Source organism: Loxodonta africana, chromosome 10, assembly GCF_030014295.1.
Source record: "Loxodonta africana isolate mLoxAfr1 chromosome 10, mLoxAfr1.hap2, whole genome shotgun sequence".
Lineage (NCBI taxonomy): Eukaryota > Metazoa > Chordata > Mammalia > Proboscidea > Elephantidae > Loxodonta > Loxodonta africana.
In genome coordinates this window covers 77,320,762-77,333,881 of record NC_087351.1, presented here as the reverse complement: position 1 = coordinate 77,333,881, position 13,120 = coordinate 77,320,762, and the positions used below count along the sequence as shown (strand labels likewise).

At 39.0% G+C, this 13,120-nt stretch overlaps 1 protein-coding gene across 6 annotated transcripts in view; it reads right to left on the bottom strand.

Moving 5' to 3' along the window:
• FUT8 (fucosyltransferase 8) overlaps positions 1-13,120 on the bottom strand; it is a 356,993-nt gene that overhangs the window by 325,266 nt on the left and 18,607 nt on the right. Inside the window, exon 1 of one of the 6 annotated variants that reach the window (XM_064292605.1) lies at positions 481-633. The exons of the other annotated variants lie outside the window; for them this stretch is intronic. The gene's annotated coding sequence lies outside the window, so the exon portion shown is untranslated. Of the gene's footprint in view, positions 1-480; positions 634-13,120 lie in introns of those variants that run through there. 6 annotated transcript variants of the gene reach the window in all.

The window sequence follows — 13,120 nt, the reverse complement described above, 5'->3', positions numbered from 1 at the left end:
CATATTACACATATTAAAAGGTACAGTTCTCTAATCATTCATTAACAAAATATCAGATATATATCAGTAACATCCACCTCAATATAAAGGGTAAGTTATCTGTGGTAGATGGCTTAACCCCAGACTCAGAAAAATAATTCCTGATAATTACAAACTAGTAAATGCACCAAACATTTCATGCTTGACACCTGACAAGCAATGTGGTCCTCATATGCAAAAACAGGCAGATCACCATATACAAACAGCCTGTTTCAAAACTATTCAGAACTTAAAATGTACTTTTCCATAAAAACATGCTATGAATAATTCGATTCCCAGGCCAGTCCACATTTAGCACTAAATAGTAATTTATCAACTATGCACTAAATAGTAATTTATCAACTATACCTAAAAAAGACAAAGAAACTTGTCTACCTAGCTACCATTTATAAAGACAGGAAAATATATGTACATGTGTGAAGCACGAGTACGCACATGCACCTTTCTATCTTGTTCATGTATTCATATTCCAAGTTCCAAACTGTAATTCCAGGAACTCATTTGCCTCCTAATTTGTCAGTGAGAGCAGAGATGTCCCTGATATCCATGGCAGACTGGCAGCATGACAGGGAGGCAGAGATTCAACAGCAGAATCTGTAGTCAAAGAGAAGATAAACTAGTGGTGTTCACTGGAAATTTTCTACAATCACCTAGAGATGACATTCTCTACATAAGTATCATTCACTTCTCAAGTTATTGAAACTGAACAAGGGACAAACTCAGAAGAAGGGTTTCCACACTGGCAATTTCTATTCTTTAAATGTAGAATGTTTATAAGTCAAAGACTAACTGTATCACAAGTTAATTTGGTGTACTATGGAAAACACATCTTACTTTGCTTTTCGTCTACTTCTATCTGGGGAGCATAAAACCATAAATACAATGCTTAACAGTCAACTTGACAAACATTATGGCTTAAATTATTAATACATGCAACTATTATTTCTATATTCATTTGAGACAGGAAATCTGTACTGCCAAATTAGTTACTTTTGTAACCCAGGCTGCTACTAGGCTGCTTCCCACATCAGTTAGTACATATACTGCATGCATTTGGGTTTAAAATGTTAATAAAATATAATTATGCAATCAGTTGAAGAAAATATATAAACCTAATAACAGCAGTACAGATAGTCCCCAACTTACGACAGGGTTCCATTCTAACAGCTCCGTCATAAATCGGTTTTGATGTTAAACCGAATATTTCTTTTATTATTATCACCTTTTATTACAAGCATCTTTATAAATCTGATCTTTGAACATCTGTGAGTGAATATCTGAGGATGATATCAGCAAATTACGCACTGCAACACTGTATGTAGTACATATTACTAATGATGTTGTTGTTGTTGTGTGCTGACAAGTCAATTCTGACTCACAACGACCCCATGATAATAATGTACCAAAAAAAAACATGGTCTTAAGTGCAGTTCGTCATAACTTGAATACATCGTAAGTCAGGGACTACCTGTAATAATAATAATTTGTTGGTGTTAGCTGGTGTCAAGTGGCCCCTGACTCATGGTGCCCCTGGACCATTGTGATCCCTAGAGTTTTCACTGGCTGATTTTTCAGAAGGAGATCACCAGGCTGTTCTTCCTACTGTGTCTTAGTCTGAAAACTCTGCTGAAGCCTGTTCACCATCATAGCAACATGCAAGCCTCCACTGACAGACAGGTAGGAATCAAACCCAGGTATAATAACTATAGCTACCTTCTATTAAGCATGTACCATGTACCAGCCACTACATCAATTAATTAAAAATACTTCACTTAAAGCTTTTAACAACAAAGCTACCAGCTAGTTATTAACCCATTATACAGAGATATAGAAGTTTAATAAAGTGACTTCTTTCTTCAAAGTCATACAACCAATAAACGGTAACATGAGGTCTAATATCAAAAACCATGTTCCTATTTACTTCACCACATTCATCTAGCACCTAGGAGCCAGGCACTGTGGTGTGGGGGAGAGGCAACAAATTATGGGCCTTAACCTAAAGATTGAGTCCCTGGGTAATACGAATGGCACTTCTACTACTAGCTGAAAGGTTGGCAGATGGAACCCAACCAGAGGCGCCTCAAAAGACAGGCCTGGGATCTACTTCTGAAAACCCGATACAGGACCATTCTACTCTTGACACACATGGGACTCCATGTATCAAAACTGACTTGGCGGCAACTGACAATAACAACGACAACCTAAAGATATTTACATCGAATATTCATCGAATAAATATTTGTTGAACTTCCATTATGTTCCAGGCAATGTGTTAAGTCAAATCAAAGGTGTTATTTTAGCTGGTTATTTTTGTTTGTTTTGTGCTTTAGGTAAAAGTTTACAGCTCAAGTTAATTTCTCATACAAAAATTTATACACTATTGTTTTGTGACATTAGTCGCAATCCCCACAATGTGACAGCACACTCCCCCTTTTGGCCCTGGGTTCCCTGTGTTCTTTCAACCAGTTCCTGTCCCTTCCTGCCTTCTCATCCTGCCTCTGGAGAGGAGCTGTCCATTTGGTCAAAGTTTTTACTGGGGGCTTTAAGTTGAGGCTCTCTTCGACTAGGATTAGGAAACCCTGGTGGCGCAGTGGTTAAGTGCTATGGTTCTTAACCAAGAGGCTGGCAGTTCAAATACACCAGGCGCTCCTTGGAAACCCCATGGGGCAGTTCTACTCTGTCCTTTAGGGTCACTATGAGTCGGAATCAACTCGACAGCAGTGGATTTCAACTAGGATTAAATAACTATAGTAATATCCATTATCAAGGATATCTGAAGAAATGGCCAATTCCACAGAATCAGCAGAAAATGTACAAAATAAGCCTGGAAAAGACTTGTCATAGCAGTAGCAATGACGCTATCAAAGACCAAATAAGTCATGTTAAAAGGATTCAAAAATCTCTTGAAGAGGCCCTGACTGGTCAAAGATAGGACAATCCGAGCTTCATTAAATGTATTAAATGCCAATGGACTGAAATCCAAATATGTCTAAATCCATGAGTTCATAATGACCCTTAAAAAGAACACTAAACTAAAAGATGATATTCAAAGGTTTACAGGGAACAAACGCATACCTTGAAAACTGGTAAATAAAAGGAACTGAATTAGGCATTTATCTTATCTTTCCTTGTGAATTGTACTACTGGATAATCAAACAGCAGATAAGAAGAGCATATAGAAGTATTCTCAGTCATAAAAGAAAAATTTAGAGTATCACCATTTTGTAATCCCCAATATATAAAAATATTGCTGAGTAAGCAATGCATATCAATGGATGCTAACATCACAAAGAGATTCCACCAGACATCATGTGCGTCCTGATAAACCCACCGCCTATAGTCTTTTTTTTTTTTTCCATCGCAGTAAATACGTATTTAACAGAACATTTGTCGTTTCAACATTCTTCACATGTAGAATTTAGTGGCATTATTTCTGTTCGTTATGTTATGCAACCATCATCTTTATCAGTATCCAAATTTTTCCATCAGCCTTAAGAGAAGCTCACTGTCCCCCTAAACAATAAGCCCCCCTTTTCCTCTCCCTGCCATCCACCCCTGGTAACCACTAATAAATTTTGGTCTCTATACACTTGCAGTTTATACACTTGCCTATCCTAAATATTTAATTGGAATCATAATATTTGTCCTATTGTGGACTAACTTATTTCAATCAGCATGATGTTTTCAAGGTTCATCCATGTTGTGGCATGTATCAGGACTTCGTTTCTCTTTACAGCTGAGTAAGAGTCCATTTTACCACTTGTCTGTCAGTTTGCCGTCCTATACTGACTTGTGTGTTACTACGATGCTGGAAGCTATGCCACCGGTATTTCTAATACCAGCAGGGTCACTCACGGTGGGCAAGTTTCAGTGGAGCCTCCAAACTAAACTAGAAAAAAGAATCAGGCGAAAACACTGGCCAGTGAAAACCTTATGGATAGCAGCGGAACACTGCCTAATATAGTGCTGGAAGATGAGCAGCTCAGGTTGGAAGGCACTCAAAATATGACTGGGAAGAGCTACCTCCTCAAAAGTGCCTAACAACAAGGTTCCACATTCTGTTTATCCATTCATCTGTTGATAGATATTTAGGTCATTTCCACCTTTTGGCCATTGTGAGTAATACTGCAATGAACACTGGTGTACATGTATCTGTTTGTTTTCTTGATTTCAATCCTTTTGGATATATATAGTGAAACATGTGAGAGCCAGAATTCAATGGGACTGCCTTATTTTTCTGGGTCTGTCAAGTTTTCCACCTTTACAGGGTGCAGCCTTAGCACTTTTCTATCTCTCTCTCTTAGTGGAAAATATTTGAGTTTTCCTTCTCTGACAGGTTTATGCCTTACACAGTTTCTGCCTTTTGCAGGTTTTACTGTACCTAGAAGTGGAATTGCTATATCATAACTTCATGTTTACCTTTTTAGGAACCAGACAGTTTTCCACAGAGGCTGTACCATTTTATAATTCCACCAGCAATGGCTGAGGGTCTCTGTTTCTCCACATCCTCACCAACATCTGTTGTTTTCCATTCTTTTATTATAATCTTCTTAATGAGTGTGAAGTGATATCTCGTTGTGGTTTTGATTTGCATTTCCCTAATGACTAATAATGTTGATCATCTTTTCACGTACTTACGAGCAATTTGCATTTCTTTTTTGTGAGAAGTCTACTCAAGTCCTTTGCTCATTTTTTTATTATGTTGTCTATCTTTTGTTAAGTTTTAGGTGTTATTTATATACTCTGAATATCAAACCTCATCAGATATATGATTCCTAAAATTTTTTTCCCAATCTATAGGTTGTCTCTTTACTTTGTTGATCAAGTCCTTTCATGGACAAGTTTTTAATTTTGATGAGGTCCCATTTATCTACTTTGTCTTTTGTTGCTTGTGCTTTTAGTGTCATAGCTAAGACTTCATTGTTGATATCCTGGAGCACTACCCCTATGTTTTCATCTAAGAGTTTTATGGTTTAAGATCTTACACTTAGGTCTTTGATCCATTTTAAGTTAGTTTTTGTATATGGTGTGAGGTATGGGTCCAGATTCATTCTTTTGTTTGCAGAAATCCAGCTTTCCCAGAACCATTTATTAAAGAGATTATTCTTTCCCCAGTGTATGAATTTAACACCCTAGATGTACAGGTTTATTTCTGGGCCCTCAATTCCATTCCATGCCTATCATTATACCAGTACCAGACTGTTTTGATTACTGTAGCTATATATTTTTTTGAGATCAGGAAGTGTGAGTCCTCCTACTTTATTCTTTTTCAAGATTACTTTGGCTATTTGGGGCCTTGCTATTCCATATAAATTTGAGGATTGGCTTTTCCAGCAGAAAGGCTACTGGAATATTGCACTGAACCTAGATATCGGCTTAGGCAGTAATGACTTTTTATTAAATCTTCCAAATACGAGCATGAAATACCCTTCTATTTATTTAGCTCTTGGGATCACACTTGATTCTGATCAAGCCTCCCAGTCCAGCTCAAAATTTGCAAGAAACATAGAAAACAGAACACACTGAATTGTACCATAAGTATGCCATCAGCAGAATTCAAATTGTAGGAGACTCTACAAGTCAAACAGCCAGGGTCCAACAGCTAAATTGTAAGGAAAAGAGAGAGTTGAGGGGAGAACTTATATACTAAGATGCTCAAAAGACCTACCAAATTAAAAAGTAAAAAGGTGGGCAAGATTAAATTACACTGTCTAGTGTGAACCCACTAGCCACTCCAATGGGAGAAAGATGTGACAGTCTGCTTCTGTAAAGATTATATAGCCTTAGGAAGAAACCCTATGGGGCAATTCTACTCTGTTCTATAGGGTCACTATGAGTCAAAATCAACTCAGCAGCAAAGGGTTTTTAAGAGTCCTTTGGGGAACTGATCCTCTCCTATTTTATGTGGTTCTGATGATGATGTCAATGACAATTCCCCACAGTGATTAAACCCAGGGATAGGCCCACTAAAGACCTTCCTTGGGAAACTGTAAGTTCACATCCGTCTAGGGCTATGCATTTCTGTCAGGAAAGAAGCCTTCCAACATAAACAGAAAATGAGACCAATGCAGAGTGAGAAGTGAAGCCAGGAAATGGGCAGTAACCTGATGAAATTGTTTAGTTCCAGGATCTGGGTGTTCCTGGACTGTTCCACCTCTATTCATCCTATTTACATTTAGCCAATAAATTACCTTTTATTTAAGCCATTTTAGAATTGTTGTTGTTAACGCCTCCCATTTTAAAAGCACAAAATATTTTGTTTCCCTCAGGGAGGAAAAAAATAGTGAATTATCTCTTTGCTCGCTATGGCTTTCAGTTAATTTATTTTCAGTATTAGTGGCTACTAATATAAAGATACTATCAAACTCTACTGTAGGACAACCACACATATATGAAAAGATGTATAAATAAAGATAAAGTCATATATATGTAGACCGAAAACAGTTGCCAATTGAAGATTCACATTCCAAGTAGTCAGGAACCTTAAAGGGAGCTTTTTTTTTTTTTAATTGTGCTTTAGATGAAGGTTTTCAGAACAAATTAGTTCCTCATTAAACAGTTAGTACACATACTGTTTTATGACATTGGTTAAGAACCCCTCGACACGTTGACACTCTCCCTTCTCAACCTTGGGTTCCTTATCACCAGCTTTCCTGTCCCCTCCTGCCTTCTAGTCCTTGCCCCTGGGCTGTTGTGCCCCTTTAGTCTCATTTTGTATTATGGGCCTGTCTAATCTTTGGCTGAGGGGTGAACCTCGGAAGTGACTTCATTACTGAGCTAAAAGGGTATCCAGGGGCAATACTCTCAGGGTTTCTCCTGTCTCTGTCAGGCCAGTAAGTCTGGTCTTTTTTTGTGAGTTAGAATTTTGTTCTACATTTTTCTCCAGCTCTATCCAGGACCCTCTACTGTGATTTTCATCAGAGCAGTTAGTGGTGGCAGGCTGTGGTAGATGTGGACCATTAGTCCTTTGGACTAATCTTTCCCTTGAATGTTTAGTTTTCTTCATTAACTCTTGTTCCTGAAGGGATGAGACCAGTAGAGTATCTTAGACAGCCGCTCACAGGCTTTTAAGACCTCAGACACTACTCACCAAAGTAGAATGTAGCATATTTTCTTTATAAACTATGTTATGCCAATTGAGCTAGATGTTTCCCGGGACCATGGTCCTCACAGCCCTCAGCCCAGCAATTTGGTCCCTCAGGGAGTCTGGATATGTCTAGGGAGCTTCCATGACCTTGCCTTGTACAAGTTGTGCTGGCTTCCCCAGTATTGTGTACTGTTACAGGCAGCTTTTGATGTAAATTTTAGTCAGATTTTAAATCTTCAATGCAGGTAGTGGTCATTTTTCACCACTTTAGATTTTAGCACTCTACTCACTCAACCACCACCTGTCAGTATGTCGTACTGTGGTGGCTTGTATCATGCTATGATACTTGAAACTATGCCACCAGTATTTAAAATACCAACAGAGTCACCAAGGTAGACAGCTTTCAGCAGAGCATCCAGACTAAGACACATTAGGAAAAAAGGCCTGGGTATCTACTTCCAAAACTTAGCCAATGAAAACCTTATGGATGACAACAGAATACTGCCTGATATAGTGCTGGAAGATGAGCCTCCTAGGTTGGAAGGTACTACACAATGGCCACAACAATGGACTGAAACATACCAAAGATCATGAAGATGGTGTAAGACCGGGCAACATATCATTCTGTTATATATATTCATATGTTGGAGCTAACTCAGTGGCAACTAACAACAATCCACAAAGCTGACAATAAAGATATATATGACTGTGTCCGTTTGCCTTTGCATGCTCATTCACTGATACTCATCAATATCTGAAGAAAGGCAATAATGTATACCAATAGGAGACACATGTGCTAGCAATAAGGATTAAAATAAAAATCTTCCGAGATGATAACACATGATGAACTTCATATAATAAAGATTTCTTAGTCTTTCTTCAGTTTGTTAGCCTGGAGTGCCCCTACTTAGTCTTCGATGCTGAGCTTAAAAGTCACCTCCTTTCAATACAGCCTTTCCCACCTTTCACTCCCTAGTGAAATTGACTCTGTCTTCTCTCCTTCTAGCAATACCCAAAGCGTAATTATTTATTTATATGTAAGTGGTACTGAGAATCTGAACTGATGTAGTAAAAAATGAATGGAAAAGAGCAAATGAAGTAGACACTATAATAATGCAATTCAGAGTTTAACAACTGAAAGGATCTGATGGGGAATTCAAAGACAGCTCTGAATTCAACTCTGGATAATGGGAGAGAAAAGCCAATAATTGAGAAAGGAAATTTAGAAAGACGAATACATTTTAGGAAAGAAAATGAATTCCAATTTGAGCACACTGAGCTTGATGCAGAGCTTGATGGTGAGCTTCAGCTGATAATCGGTGGAGCTCGCCAGCTGGAAAAAGGAGTTCAGACATTTACAGTTTGGGATTCATCTAAAAAAGGTACTTAAACTGAAGCCAAAGAACATGTAACATTCCAAGGAAAAGAATCTGGAGAAAGAAAAATGTATAAGGCAAACACCTGAGAAACAAGTTGACTTTGTGAATAAAAAGAGAACTCGCTAGAATCTACAGGAGAGCCAGGAGGACTACAACGTTATAAGAGAAAGGGGGAAAGAAAAAGAGTTCAGTGTCGAATATGAAGAACTGAGAAGAAGAATTAAGACTGAAGAGTCCACATTTTGCAATTCAGAAGGTCACTGCTAACTATCAAGGGAATAAGTTCAGTGAACGAGAAAGTAGCAAACTGAATAGACACATACCGTTTTTTTCATTTGGGCTGTTGGGCAATACAAAAAAGGTGTGGGGTAGAAGAAGTGGATCTATACAGTAAAAGACATATGAAGAATGCAGCATCAGGACTGAAGGCAGACTCATGAACCACCTGTGATATGCAGATGACACAACCTCACTTGCTGAAAGCAAAGAGGACTTGGAGCCCTTACTGACGAAGATCAAAGGCTATATAGCCTTCAGTATGGATTATACCTCAAGATTAAAAAAAGAAAAATCCTCACAACTGGGGCAATAAGCAACATTATGATAAATGGAGAAAATACTGAAGTTGTCAAGGATTTCATTTTACTTGCAGCCATAATCAACGCCCATGGAAGCAGCAGTCAAGAAATCAAATGACATACTGGGCAAATCTACTGCAAAAGACCTCTTTAGAGTGCTAAAAAGCAAAGATGTCACTTTGAAGACTAAGCTAAGGTGTGCCTGACCCAACTCATGACATTTTAAGTAGCCTCATATGCATGTGAAAGCTGGACGATGAATAAGGAAAATCAAAGAAGAATTGGTGCATTTGAATTATGGTGCTGGTGAAGAATACTAAATATACCATGGACTGTCAAAAGAATGAACAAATCTGTCTTGGAGGAAGTACAGCCAGAATGCTCCTTAGAAGCGAGGATGGTGAGACTTCATCTCAGGTACTCTGGACGTGTTATCAGGAGGGACCAGTCCTTCGAGAAGGACATCATGCTTGGTAAAACAGGGTCTGCGAAGAGAGGAACACTCTCAGTGATGGGCTCGAGCATATTAAAGACTGTGAGGATGGTACAGGACAGGGCAGTGTTTCTTTCTGTTGTACATAGGGTCGCTATGAGTCAAAACTGACTCAACAGCACCTAACAAAAGCTGAACCCTGTGTAAGGCAGACACCTGTCAGAGAAGGGAAACTCAAATATTTTCCACTAACACGACCAATAGAAAAGTAGTAAGACTGCACCCTATCAAAGGCGGAAAACTTGCGAGACCCAGAAAAACAGACAGTCCCATCAAGTTCCGCCCATCACAGGTTTCACTGTATAATTCTAATGGGTAGAAGGGATAAGACAGGAAGCCATGAAAGCCTGAAGAACACATTCTGACACCAAATGGGACAGCACTGGGAAAATTACACAACTTAGAAAAAGAGAAAAGCAAAGCTGAAAAATATTCTGTTGGATGGTCTTAATCTGTTTAATCTTTAAAAACAAAAAACTAGTAATTGAAACAGCCTACAAAGTCTGAGGGCAGTATACTGCAGTGGGGGCTAGAAAGTGGGTAGAAAAGGTCTGAAATAGCTCCTGTAAGAAGTCAATTAGAAAAGAATTACCAACCAACATAAGCAAGTATTTTGCAGACCACTTTCTAATTAGTTGTCCACCTCATCTTCACTTAACTCACCTAGTAGAACGCCACAGATTCTTTAGAGTACTAGATCTGATTATTATTCTATAAAGAGAGCCTTCTAAATCTGATCTGAGGTAATGATGTTCTTCTTTTCCATTGTTTATTACCCCATGAATTCTTTGCTGTTACGAAACTTTTAATCATTCTTACTGCTTTAATGCGGTTCCAGTCTTGTTCTCCCCCACGTGTCTGTCAGTTTGTCATACTGTGGGGGCTTGTGTGTTGCTGTGATGCTGGAAGCTATGCCACCAGTATTCAGATACCAGCAGGGTCACCCATGGAGGACAAGTTTCAGCTAAGCTTCCAGACTAAGACAGACTAGGAAGAAGGACCCGGCAGTCTACTTCTGAAAAGCATTAGCCAGTGAAAACCTTATGAATAGCAGCGGAACATTGTCTGATATAGTGCTGGAAGATGAGCCCCCCAGGTTGGAAGGCACTCAAAAGATGACTGGGGAAGAGCTGCCTCCTCAAAGTAGAGTCGACCTTCATGACATGGATGGAGTAAAGCTTTTGGGACCTTTATTCGCTGATGTGGCACGACTCAAAATGAGAAGAAAAGCTGCAAACATCCATTAATAATCGGAACCTGGAATGTACAAAGTATGAATCTAGGAAAATTGGAAATCGTCAAAAATGAAATGGAACACATAAACAAACATCGATATCCTAGGCATTAGTGAGCTGAAATAGGCTGGTATTGGCCATTTTGAATCGGACAATCATATAGTCTACTATGCTGGGAATGACAACTCGAAGAGGAATGGTGTTGCATTCATTGTCCAAAAGAACGTTTCAAGATCTATCCTGAAGTACAACACTGTCAGTGATAGGATAATATCCATATGCCTACAAGGAAGACCAGTTAATACGACTATTATTCAAATTTACGCACCAACCACTAGGGCCAAAGATGAAGAAATAGAAGATTTTTATCAGCTGCTGCAGTCTGAAATTGATCAAACATTCAATCAAGATGCATTGATAATTACTGCCGACTGGAATGTGAAAGTTGGAAACAAAGAAGAAGGATCAGCAGTTGGAAAATACCGCCTTGATGACAGAAACAATGCTGGAGATCAAATGATAGAATTTTGTAAGACCAACGACTTCTTCATTACAAATATCTTCTTTCACCAACATAAATGGTGACTATACACACGGACCTTGCCAGGTGGAACATACAGAAATCAAATTGACTACATCTGTGGAAAGAGACGATGGAAAAGCTCAATGTTATCAGTCAGAACAAGGCCAGGGGCCGACTGTGGAACAGACCATCAATTGCTCATATGCAAGTTCAAGCAGAAACTGAAGAAAATCAGAGCAAGTCCCCAAAAGCCAAAATATGACCTTGAGTACATCCCACCTGAATTTAGAGACCATCTGAAAAATAATCTGACACATCGAACACTAGTAACAGAAGACCAGACGAGTTGTGGAATGACATCAAGGACATCGTCCATGAAGAAAGCAACAGGTCGTTGAAAAGACAGAAAAGAAAGAAAAGACCAAGATGGATGTCAGAGGAGACTCTGAAACCTGCTCTTGAATGTCAAGCAGCTAAAGCAAAAGGAAGAATTGATGAAGTAAAAGTACTGAACAGAAGATTTCAAAGGGCGGCTCGAGAAGACAAAGTATTATAATGTCATGTGCAAAGACCTGGAGATGGAAAACCAAAAGGAAAGAACACACTCAGCATTTCTCAAGCTGAAAGAACTGAAGAAAAAGTTCAAGCCTCAAGTTGCAATAGTGAAGGATTCCATGGGGAAAATATTAAACGACGCAGGAAGCATCAAAAGAAGATGGAAGGAATACACAGAGTCATCATACCAAAAAGAATTAGTTGATGTTCAACCGTTTCAAGAGGTGGCATATGATCAGGAACTGATGGTACTGAAGGAAGAAGTCCAAGCTGCTCTGAAGGCACTGGCGAAAAACAAGGCTCCAGGAATTGATGGAATATCAATTGAGATGTTTCAACAAACAGATGCAGCACTGGAGGTGCTCACTTGTCTATGCCGAGAAATATGGAAGACAGCTTCCCGGACAACTGACTGGAAGAGATCCATATTTATGCCTATTCCCAAGAAAAGCGATCCAACCAAATGTGGAAATTATAGAACAATATCATTAATATCACACGCAAGCAAAATTTTGCTGAAGATCATTCAAAAACGGCTACAGCAGTATATTGACAGGGAACTGCTGGAAATTCAGGCCGGTTTCAGGAGAAGACGTGGAACCAGGGATATCATTGCTGATGTCAGATGGATCCTGGCTAAAAGCAGAGAATACCAGAAGGATGTTTACCTGTGTTTTATGGACTATGCAAAGGCATTCGACTGTGCGGATCATAACGAATAATATTGCGAAGAATGGGAATTCCAGAACACTTAATTGTGCTCATGAGGAACCTTTACATAGATCAAGAGGCAGTTGCTCGGACAGAAAAAGGGGATACTGATTGGTTTAAAGTCAGGAAAGGTGTGCGCCAGGGTTGTATTCTTTCACCATACCTATTCAATCTGTATGAGCAAATAATCCCAGAAGCTGGACTATATGAAGAAGAACAGGGCATCAGGATTGGAGGAAGACTCATTAACAAACTGCTGTTATGCAAATGACACAACCTTGCTTGCTGAAAGTGAAGAGGACTTGAAACACTTACTGATGAAGATCAAAGACCACAGCCTTCAGTATGGATTGCACCTCAACATAAAGAAAACAAAAATCCTCACAATTGGACCAATGAGCAACATCATGATAAACAGAGAAAAGATTGAAGTTGTTAAGGATTTCATTTTACTTGGATTCACAATCAACAGCCATGGAAGCAGCAGTCAAGAAATCAAAAGACGCATTGCATCTTTTGC